At 49.4% G+C, this 10,006-nt stretch overlaps 1 protein-coding gene across 1 annotated transcript in view; it reads right to left on the bottom strand.

Moving 5' to 3' along the window:
- The window catches only part of ACTG2 (actin, gamma 2, smooth muscle, enteric), a 27,022-nt gene extending 17,270 nt beyond the window's left edge, over window positions 1–9,752 (bottom strand). The window contains exon 1 of the mRNA XM_005869418.2: window positions 9,683–9,752. The gene's annotated coding sequence lies outside the window, so the exon portion shown is untranslated. The remainder of the gene's footprint in view (window positions 1–9,682) is intronic.
- Between the last annotated feature and the right edge of the window lie 254 nt (window positions 9,753–10,006).

The following is a 10,006-nucleotide window of genomic DNA, read 5'->3' as shown; positions in this document are numbered from 1 at the left end:
ATACATATATATATATGACAAATCAGTAAGAAAGATGTAAACAGCTCAAAAGAAAAACAAAGATGATGAAAGGATAATTGACAGAAAAGGTGATGCAAACACCCAACAACTGCATGAAAAGACGCACAGCCTCACTAGAGACCAGGGAAGCGCAAATGCAATAAGACGCAGCAGAGTGTGAAGATTCAAAGTTTTCTAATAGATGTTGGCAAAGGTGTGGAAAAGCTGGCGTCATTAACCGGAGAAGCACACGACTTGGAACTACCCCAAAGTCCAGAGTATGGGATCCTGTACTGAGATTAAAAGAAGATCCGGGCCGGTCTCCATGGGCCCGCGTGGCTGGATTTCTAAACCATTCTACTGAGCGAACAAAGCAAGTTGCAGAATAGACTGTATAGCATAAAACCATTTGTGCAAGTTATTTTTTTAATACAAACCATTAAAACAATATGGTGCATTTTCCCATAATTTTCTATTTGTGGATATAAACACAGCAAAAAGTTCGGGGGGAAAAAATCTAAGACTGATCATAGTGATTGCCTCTGGAGGTGGGAAGGGGCTGGGAGAGGTGCCAGCTGTAATGTTTTACATTTTTACAAGGAGACTGTGCTCATGAACAGTTTATAATTAAAATCAACATAACATATCGTTAAGGGAGAAAGATGCAGGAGGTACAGAGGAAACGCACAATCCTCAGGATAGAAGCACCTGAGGGGGAGGGACAGCCTGAGAGGAGAGGAAAGCAAGAGGTTCCTGATGAGACTCACTGCCCCCTGCTGTTTCGGACGGAGAAAACAGAGAAGTCCTCCTCCCATGCCGATACCTAGATCGGGACGGCTGCAAATTGAGGAGGGGATGCATTTCCCCAACATCTGTGGCAGGTTTTCTTTTATCGGGGGAGGTTGAAAGACAACATCTGGCACTCCGTGATGAAAGAGAAGCAGCAGACACTCAGGAGGCAGTGAAGCCATGGCCCTCGAGCCTGGGAAGCCCTGGGCGGGACAGCGTGGCTGGAAGTGGGAAGGCCCTCGCTGAGGGGTCAGGAGGCCAGCTTTCAGGAGTCCAGAGAAAAGAGACTCGGGGCGTGGAAAGAGGAGGTGGCGGTGGAAGAAGCCCCAACTGCGCTGCATTCAGGATGTGGGACCACAGGAGGGGAAGATGGGTGCTACGGGAGCCTTGATCCTGGCCCGTCGATGGCCTTATGCTGACGGGGGACAGAGTAGTCGATGAGCAAAGCAAAGAGGAGACAGAGCCACAGGCCTGTGAACACGAGGTCAGAAAGGCCAAGTGGAGACTGAGCAGAAGCTTGTTAACAGAACGTCAAGGCTGCAAGGCAGCCCCTTCCCGTTATGTGTGAAGCACGGAGCACACGAGGAGAGCGGCCCCTGTGACTTGCTGAGTCCAGCTCTGCTTCTGTCGCATTGATCCTCGCGACCTCCCCTGGCCATGGAGATCAAGTCCCAGCTCCCCAACGTGTCCCACAGGGCCCATCGGGGTCTGGCCCCTGCCTGCGTCTCCAAGCTCAGCTTCCCTCCCGCCTCCTCTCAGCCTCCTCCTCACTTGGGCCATGTGGAGTTTCTGTCCATTCTCCGAGCTGTGTCACTTCCTCTCTCTTCTGAACCTTTAGGGTCTGGAAGGGCCTTCTCCCCGCCTGTTTGCTACCCCTGTCACCTGTCAGGCCTCTGTGTTGACACTGCTTTTTCAGGAGGCCTCTCTGGCCACTGGTCTTGGTTGGTGGCCCCTCTTTGCCCCACAGCACCCACCCCCCCCCCCCCAGCAATGATCAACTCTGCATATCCTGGCTCACACGAGCTCGGTGAAGGCAGCAGCCAGGTCTGCCTTATTCCCCGTGGTTCTTCAGTGTGCCCGACGTAAGGCCGCCACAGAGTGGCCTCCTAAATGTGTGTTATCCAAATGAATGAGCGAATGAGCCAATGACTGTCAAGGAGAAAGGTTTTCAGAACCACAAAGTAGGACAAACATGGGTGAGAGGAACGTGAGGTCTGGGGTGAAGTGGAGGTTAGCACCTCGCTGCTCAGAGCAGTGCTGTCTCTGGAGCCGAGCCGTTCTGGGCTGCAGAGAAGACCTGCCAGCCTCCTGCCAGCCTCCTGCCATGTTGGAAGAATGGAGACGTGAAGGGATGTGAGACCGGAGATGGGCAAATAAATGTTCCATGATCAAAAGGAAACGAAGGCAGAGCTCTAAAACCTTAGATACTCTTGATACGTGGGTCAGGTTTCCAGAGGCGCTGTCCAAGAAAGCATTATTGTTGTTGTTGTTAATCCTCACCCGAGGAAATTTTCCCATTGATTTTTAGAGAGAGTGGAAGGGCGGAAGGGAGGGAGGGAGGGAAAGGGGGAGGAGAGAGAAACATTGATGTGAGAGAGACACATCGATTGGTTGCCTCCCACACGTGCCAAGACAAAAGCCAGGGATCGACCCTGCAACCCAGGTACACGCCCTTGACCAGGGATTGAACCTGAAACGCTTTCGTGCACTGGCCAACGCTCTAACCATTGAGAACACTGGCCAGGGCAAGAGAGCATTTTTAAAGAAGCCGTGATTTCTTATATTTGTCATCATTTACCAAGAGCAAATGTCAGTGTGACAGCCCTCCCTTTTCCCTCAGGACTGCGGTGCAGGAGAAGGTGGGAGACATTGAGCTTAATTAACTTGATCTTGGCATCTGACAAGGTCTCCTGTGACATCCCTGCTCTTAAAGCCAAGTGGGCTGAACAATAAATCAAGGGGCATATGTGTAGTTGCCTGTAGTTACTGAAAAGTGTTCATTGATGGATCAGCTCAACTTGGAGACAGTGATTGGCCTCAGGCTCTATTCTTTTCATTTTTCTTTAATCCTCACCAGAAAGGGGAAAGGAGAGAGAGAGAGAGAGAGAGAGAGAGAGAGAGAGAGAGAGAGAGAAACACTGGTGTGAGAGAGAACATTAATCGGTTGCCTCCTGCACAACCTAGGTATGTGCCCTGACCAGAAATCGAACCTGAAACCTTTCTGTATACAGGATGATGCTCCACCCACCTGAGCCTCAGGCTCTACTCTTGTCCTTTTTCTCACGTGCCATTTTAATAAATGAGTTGGATAAAAATATAGAGCACATGCTGATCAAACTTCCAGATAAAACAGACTGGGGGAAAAGTGGTTTTAAATATGCTGGACGGAAGAACCAACCCCAAAGCAGATCTCAGAAGACAGAGAAGACACGCTGAACCCAATCAGATCCAAGTTAATAGGGTAAACATGGGGTTCTGCCTGTGGGTCTAAGTAACCAAACTGTGGAAGCTCTCGCTCAGCATCTGTGAGCGGGGCCCGGGGTCTCGCGACGGCCAGCAGTGCACTGTGGCCAGGATAGAAGCTGACCCACCTCTGGCCGGGGTGCTGTGGCCGGCGCTGGGGTCACCCTTATTGGAAAAAGTGAGGGGAGGTGGGCTTGCATTCACTGCTGACGTGTCAAACCGCACTACTTTTTGGAAGGTGAGTTTGAAAACTACTAATTAAAAGCCTTAAAATGAATATATATCTTTTGTGTATAACGTCCAGGGTGGACAAAAGTAGGTTTACAGTTGTGAGTATGTGAGACAGTGTATTCTTGCATTATTTTTTTAAAATATATTTTATTGGTTTTTTTACAGAGAGGAAGGGAGAGGGATAGAGAGTTAGAAACATCGATGAGAGAGAAGCATCGATCAGCTGCCTCCTGCACACCTCCCACTGGGGATGTGCCCACAACCAAGGTACATGCCCTTGACTGGAATCAAACCTGGGACCCTTCGGTCCGCAGGCTGACGCTCTATCCACTGAGCCAAACCAGTCAGGGCTATTATTGCATTGTTATTCATTAATTATTGTAATACTTTCCATGTGAACTACTGTATATATCTCTTGATATAAAAATGCATGTGTCTTTGATGCCACAAAGGCACTTCTAGGGATTTACCCCTGGGACACACTCATGGGTCAGTGGAACGATTTGGCTAAGAGCCAGCTCATCACAGCTTTGGTTAAAATAACCAAAATGAGAAACAACTTTAATGTTGAAAAAAGTTATTGAATGATAAATAAATTGGTTTGTAAACTCATTGCCAGAAATCTCCTGCAATGGAGAGAGCAGGATATCTGATACAATGGAAAAGGTCCAGCGGCTTTGTCAGGTGAAACATGGCCGTATATTCCCTGTTTCCAATTTTGGTAAATGCAGTTTTTAAAAAATAATTTTTTTTAATGGGGCCCTTCAAATCTATTATCTATTGAATCCTCACAAAAGCCCTGAGGGAAGGTATGTTTATGTCGATTTTGCAGATTTGGAAACGAAGTCTCTGAGACGGGAAAGAAAGTCGCCTGATGCCTCCTAGCCGGGGAGAGGCACGGCTGGCATCCACCCCAGGCAGTTTCCAAAGCCTGGGCTTGCCCCTTCCTCACCACCTTAATGAAACGCTCATAACTTCTCCATGTTTGGTGCTTTCGCTTCTGCCTCTCGTCTCTCTAGCACTGTTGGCAGCCAAAGCCCTAAAACAAAAGGGTCTGTGTTCTTGTCGCTGAGACGCTGGGCCCCTCCTAGGCCAGGATTGTGTCTGCATTTATGGTTAGAGACCCTGCACGTGCCTTGGTGTTCAGCACATAGTAGGTGCTCAATTAATGTTCGATGACAAATGTTGGAGGACAGCCCCCACCTGAGAGGCCCCCTCCCAGACCGGGTCTGCGCTGCCCCTGGTGTCCTCAGGTCCCCACGGTCCAGGGTCATGACAGTTTGGTCACGGGGACCTGATTTAGGACCAGGCGGGGACGGCTTTCTCTTCACAGCTGTCCAGCAAGCAGCTGTGTCTCTGTGTTCCAGCAAAGCCACACCTCCCTGACTGTCCTGGAGGGTCCCCTCAGCCTCTCTCTCTCTCTCTCTCTCTCTCTCTCTCAATTTATAGCTCAAGCCTGTCTGGCTTTTCAGCGAACCTTTTTGTCTCCCCCTGAGTTGCCCACACACAGAAAGAGAGCATTGAGCTTTGTTTCCCAGCAGCGGAGACAAGCCACAGAGCAACTTCCAGCTGTCAGCAACGCCGGCCTTCTGCAGCCCTTGGGGTGGGTTTAAATCTGCTTTCTTGAAGGCGGGCCCAAAAGAAAAGCAGGGGAGGCGAGGGCGGGTTCAGGGCTGCTGGCTTGGAGTGGCGCCTGCGGGGGGGGGGGGGGGGGGGCTTTTTTAAGAAGGGTTTTCCACGGAGCCCGCCTCTCCTGGAAAGTCTCTGCCGGGAGAAATTCTGCACCCTCCCAGCTGCCTGCTGGTAACTGGCGGCTAGAGGGGAGCATGTCAGAGGAGCCGGAGCCAAAGGCACTGTGGTTTCCTGGGGTCACAGCCGCTCTGCGCCCGCAGAAAGCTGAGGGAAGTGTTCTGGCTTCGTCAGCACGTCCTACATCTGGGCTTCATTGAGGACTTCGCGAACCTAGAAACACAGCTCTCCCCTCCTTTCCAAAAGCCAAACACTTGAATGTAAAGAATTTGCTCACTTGCTCATCTCCTTGCGCCCCCAGCCCAGCCCAAGCAAATATGAAGACAGAGGTGTGATCCCCCTCCTGGCCACTCGGAAGGTTTGGCCTGAGTTCCCTCCTCCTCTCCTTTCTTTGCCCTTTTCCTCCCTCCTGCACCCCCTCCCCAGGGCCCAGGCCCATGTCTCCTCTGGCCTTCAGTTTCCTCAGCTATGAACTGGCAACCTTAACATCTATCTCTCAAGGTGATGGATCAACGAAAATAATGGGAATGAAAGTGATTTCTAAATTGTAAACCAGGATCAGCCAATTAAGGCCTGTTTGTATGTGGCCCACAGGCTAAGAATGGCTTTGACATTTTATTTCATTTTTTAAAAATATAATTTTATTGATTTCAGAAAGGAAGGGAGAGGAAGAGAGAGATAGAAACATCGATGATGAGAGAAAATCATTGATTGGCTGCCTCCTGCACGCCCCCTACTGGGGATCAAGCAATGCCCTGACCAGGAATCGAACCATGACCTCCTGGTTCATAGGCCGATGCTCAACCACTGAGCTGCCAGTAGGGCAGTTTTGACATTTTAAAATGGTTGCCAAAAAGCCAAAGAGAATTGTGATAGGAAATTCAGATTTCAGTGTCTGTAAATAAGGTTTTATTGGAACAGAGCCATGCCCGTGTTTGCTCACTTACTGTCTATGGCTGCTATTGCTACCATAGGGGCAGAGTTGAGTAGTTGCTACAAAAGACTTTTAGGCTCACAAAGCCTAAAATATTTACTACCTCACCCTCTACAGGAAAAGTTTGCTCATCCCTGTTCAAAGGGCTGCTAAAATCATTCTTCTTCTCTCTCCTACCCTTCTCCAGCAGCACTGGCTCCCTGGATGAAGTCTGTGGAATATTGGAAGGAGTTGAATGATCCACTTCACAAATCAATGGTTATCAAAAGTTGAATTCACACCAGTTTCCACAGACATTTTAGAAATTAGCGGCAAGTTTAAATCCTTAAAGGAAGGTCTCCGAGAAGGTGAGACTTCAAAGAATAGTTGGGGAACTATTTGGGGGTAGGAGCTTTAAATGACATGTAAGCAGCTGCCTGTTATAATTTGCCCGCACATGCACATTCATATGATCAAAGAGCCTGGCAGAGAGAAATCACTCCAGGAAAAACATTCCTTCCGTGAAAAATCCTAGCAGCACCTCTAATTAAGTGCAGGGTATCTGGATATATGTTAATTCAGTTTAAAACGACTCCTGGTTAGTGGTATTTCTGATCCTCAGATTCTGTGGTTTGGACCTGTTCTGCAGGCTTTTACCTGGGCCTCTCATTCACTCTCCCAACTCAGTCCGGACCCCTCTCCAGGGCTCCAGATGCACAGAGCCAGCTGCCTGTGGGCATCTACACCCCATGCCCTCCCCCAGGCACCTCAATTCTACCTCCAGGACTGCTCTCTAAACTGCAATTGTCCCTCAGTGAATTGCACCGCCCACCCTGGAGTCTATGCCCTACCCCAACTCCTCCCTCCTCCCTCCCAACCAATCCCCAGGATGTCTTAATTCTATCTCCATGCCACCCTGCACCAGCAACCCCGGACACTTTACAAGGTGGTAGCACTCTTGCCCTGTTCCAGTCCACTCTCCTCACAGCTGCCAGAGCAGCCCTTTCAAAGAGCAGATCTCTCGCTGTCACCCTTCTCTAGTCCTCCTTTGCCCAATCCTTTAGAGCAGTGGTTCTCAACCTTCTGGCCCTTTATTTATTTATTTATTTTCCTTGTTTGAAACTAGCCCACAGACTGTAAGCACTGTGAGGCCAGCTTCACTATTACTTTTTCTCCTCCTTCTGGCCCTTTAAATACAGTTCCTCATGTTGTGACCCAACCATAAAATTATTTTCGTTGCTACTGTTATAAATCGTAATGTAAATATCTGATATGCAGGATGGTCTTAGGTGACTCCTGTGAAAGGGTCGTTCGACCGCCAAAGTGGTCGCGACCCACAGGTTGAGAACCGCTGCTTTAGCGTAATATAGAAAGCCCTGATCATCCAGCCCTGCCCACCCCTCTGACCTTAGCTGTCCCTGCTTTCTGCCTTGAAGTCTAAATTCAGTAGAGCTGAGCCACTTAAAGATCCCAAAGAACATGCTTCCTCTCTACCAGGACTACCCCAACTTCAGGAACTAGCCCAGGTACCCCTCCTCCAGGAAGTCTTCCCTGATAACTCCGGGGCTGAGTGAGGGGCTCCTCCTGGAGCCCTTTTATATATTTATTTACTCCAACATTCTCATCTGTTTTTCTGCCTCTCCCAGTGATTGCAGAAGTCCCTACGCTGTCTCTAAGGATCCAGGAGAGTGTCTGGCACATAATAAGCGCTCAATAAATAAATATTGATGGAGTGAACAAAGGGCGGGAGGAAAGAAATCGTGCCTCAAGGTTAGGATGTTAGGCTGCCCGCCTTGGTTTCCCAGGCCTGGCATGTAGACTCTCTCTGCTCATTAGTTTCTCCAGCACCCTTTCATCTCTGCTATAAGGTGGGGAGCTCTCTTTTCAGCCCAGGGGATAACCCATTCAAATCATAAAAGCAAACCCTGAGAGCCTCCCTATGCAAAGTGCAGCCCAAACCTACAGCTCAACACTACCTGGGAGCTTATTAGCAATGCAAATTAGCAGGCCCTGCCCGAGCCTCCTGAATCAGAAACTGGGGTGAAGTGCAGTCTGTATTGTAATAAGCCCTCCAGGTGATTTTTAAATGCCCTGATAGCACTGAGCTGAGCACTTTATACATGTATTGTCTCATTTAATCCTCACAACAGCACTGCCAAGTAGGTAGGATTGCTATTGCTCCCATTTTACAGGACAGCACATTGAGGTCATTCAGTAACTTTGGTAGCCCGCAGTCTGCATCCACGGCCTGCACCACTATGCCTTCTGCCTCAGCCATAAAGAGATGTTAGCAGACTCTGAACCCAAAGTGGAAAATTACCAGAGTAAAATTAACGATTGCCCGTTGGACCTCCCCACACAGAGGATGCTCCAAAACTGAACCCTGCCCTACCTTCAGTCCTGGTGTGCCTCCTGGGTTCCTTACCCCAGAGCCCTACCCCTCGGCCCCTCAGCCCCTCGGTCTCATTTTCCTCTTAAGTACTTGCACACGTGTATCTTCGAGTGCGTGTGGTGGTGGATAAGGGCATTGGCAGATGGTTTCACAGCTGGGTGTGTCTTTGGGACAAGTTGCTCAATTTCTCAGCATCCTTATCAGAGAATGAATTAGAGGGCCCCTATGTTCCTTCCACCCCCTAAAGTAGTGGTTCCCAACCTTCCTAATGCCGCGACCCTTTAATACAGTTCCTCATGTTGTGGTGACCCCCAACCATAAAATTATTTTCATTGCTACTTCATAACTGTAATTTTGCTACTGTTATGAATCGTAATGTAAATATCTGATATGCAGGATGTATTTTCATTGTTATAAATTGAACATAATTAAAGCTAGTGATTAGTCACAAAAACAATATGTAATTATATATGTGTTTTCCGATGGTCTTAGGCGACCCCTGTGAAAGGGTCGGTCAACCCCCAGGTTGAGAACCGCTGCCCTAAAACTACTCGATGCCATGGAACACTGGTTCCTACCCACCCCTGACTTTCCACCTCTCCCAGTGACCCGACAGCCTTCAGGGATGGATAAAATGTTCTGTTCACCTCAGCCCAGCTCAAGTCAGAGGGTAGTGAGACCCACAGAGGACTAAAGTAAATACATTCTTATTCCCAACACAGACATCTCACAGACACAGGGGCCATCATTAGCTCTGATTTAAACACCCTGAGAAGAAGCAGGGTTTCTGAAAAGCATCTGCTCGCCTAAGACAGTCTCCCAGCCATTCGGAGCTGTGACAAAGGACAGGAGAGTGTAGGCCTGCGCTGCTCTGGCCAGCAGGATGAGCAGAGACCGCAGATGTTCTATCCCACCCATCACCCCGTTACGAGGATAAGGAGCAACCATCCAGACTGGAACAGCCCTGCCCCAGGACGTCCCATGGCCAGAAGCAGGCAGCAGGGCGCTCGCAGGCCCACCGAGGGCCTTGACGTGTGTGACCGGGGCCAGCGTCATGGACGCCAGGCCAATCTGGAGGCGCCGCCTGCACCCAGGGGGCCAGGCAGCTGCAGGAGGCAGAGCCTGCGACGCTGTACAGTACTCACCGAAAGTAGGAGAGGTCCGTCTCCCAATGGCTGAGGGCTGGTGTGTCTTTGGCATAAACACCAGAGCAATATAAAACCCCAGAGGCGGATCTTCTTTAAACAGAGTCCCTAAAAAGGCCAGCTGACGGTGTGTTAGCAATATTACCATATAAGGCGCTTTTTTCAATAAATCGGCCTTGGGGAGGTGGGGACGGAGGGTTGGGTAAGAGTGAATTATCATTTGAAAAATGTATGCAAAAGGACTTGAGTGGCAACATCCCTGGTGCTGGTGGATTTGTTCCTTTTATGCTGTACTCACATAAACAGAACGCACACCAGGCCTTA

Source organism: Myotis brandtii, unplaced genomic scaffold, assembly GCF_000412655.1.
Source record: "Myotis brandtii unplaced genomic scaffold, ASM41265v1 scaffold294, whole genome shotgun sequence".
In the NCBI taxonomy this organism is placed as follows: domain Eukaryota; kingdom Metazoa; phylum Chordata; class Mammalia; order Chiroptera; family Vespertilionidae; genus Myotis; species Myotis brandtii.
The sequence above is the reverse complement of the archived record's forward strand: the minus strand, read 5'-3'. Positions and strand labels throughout refer to the sequence as shown.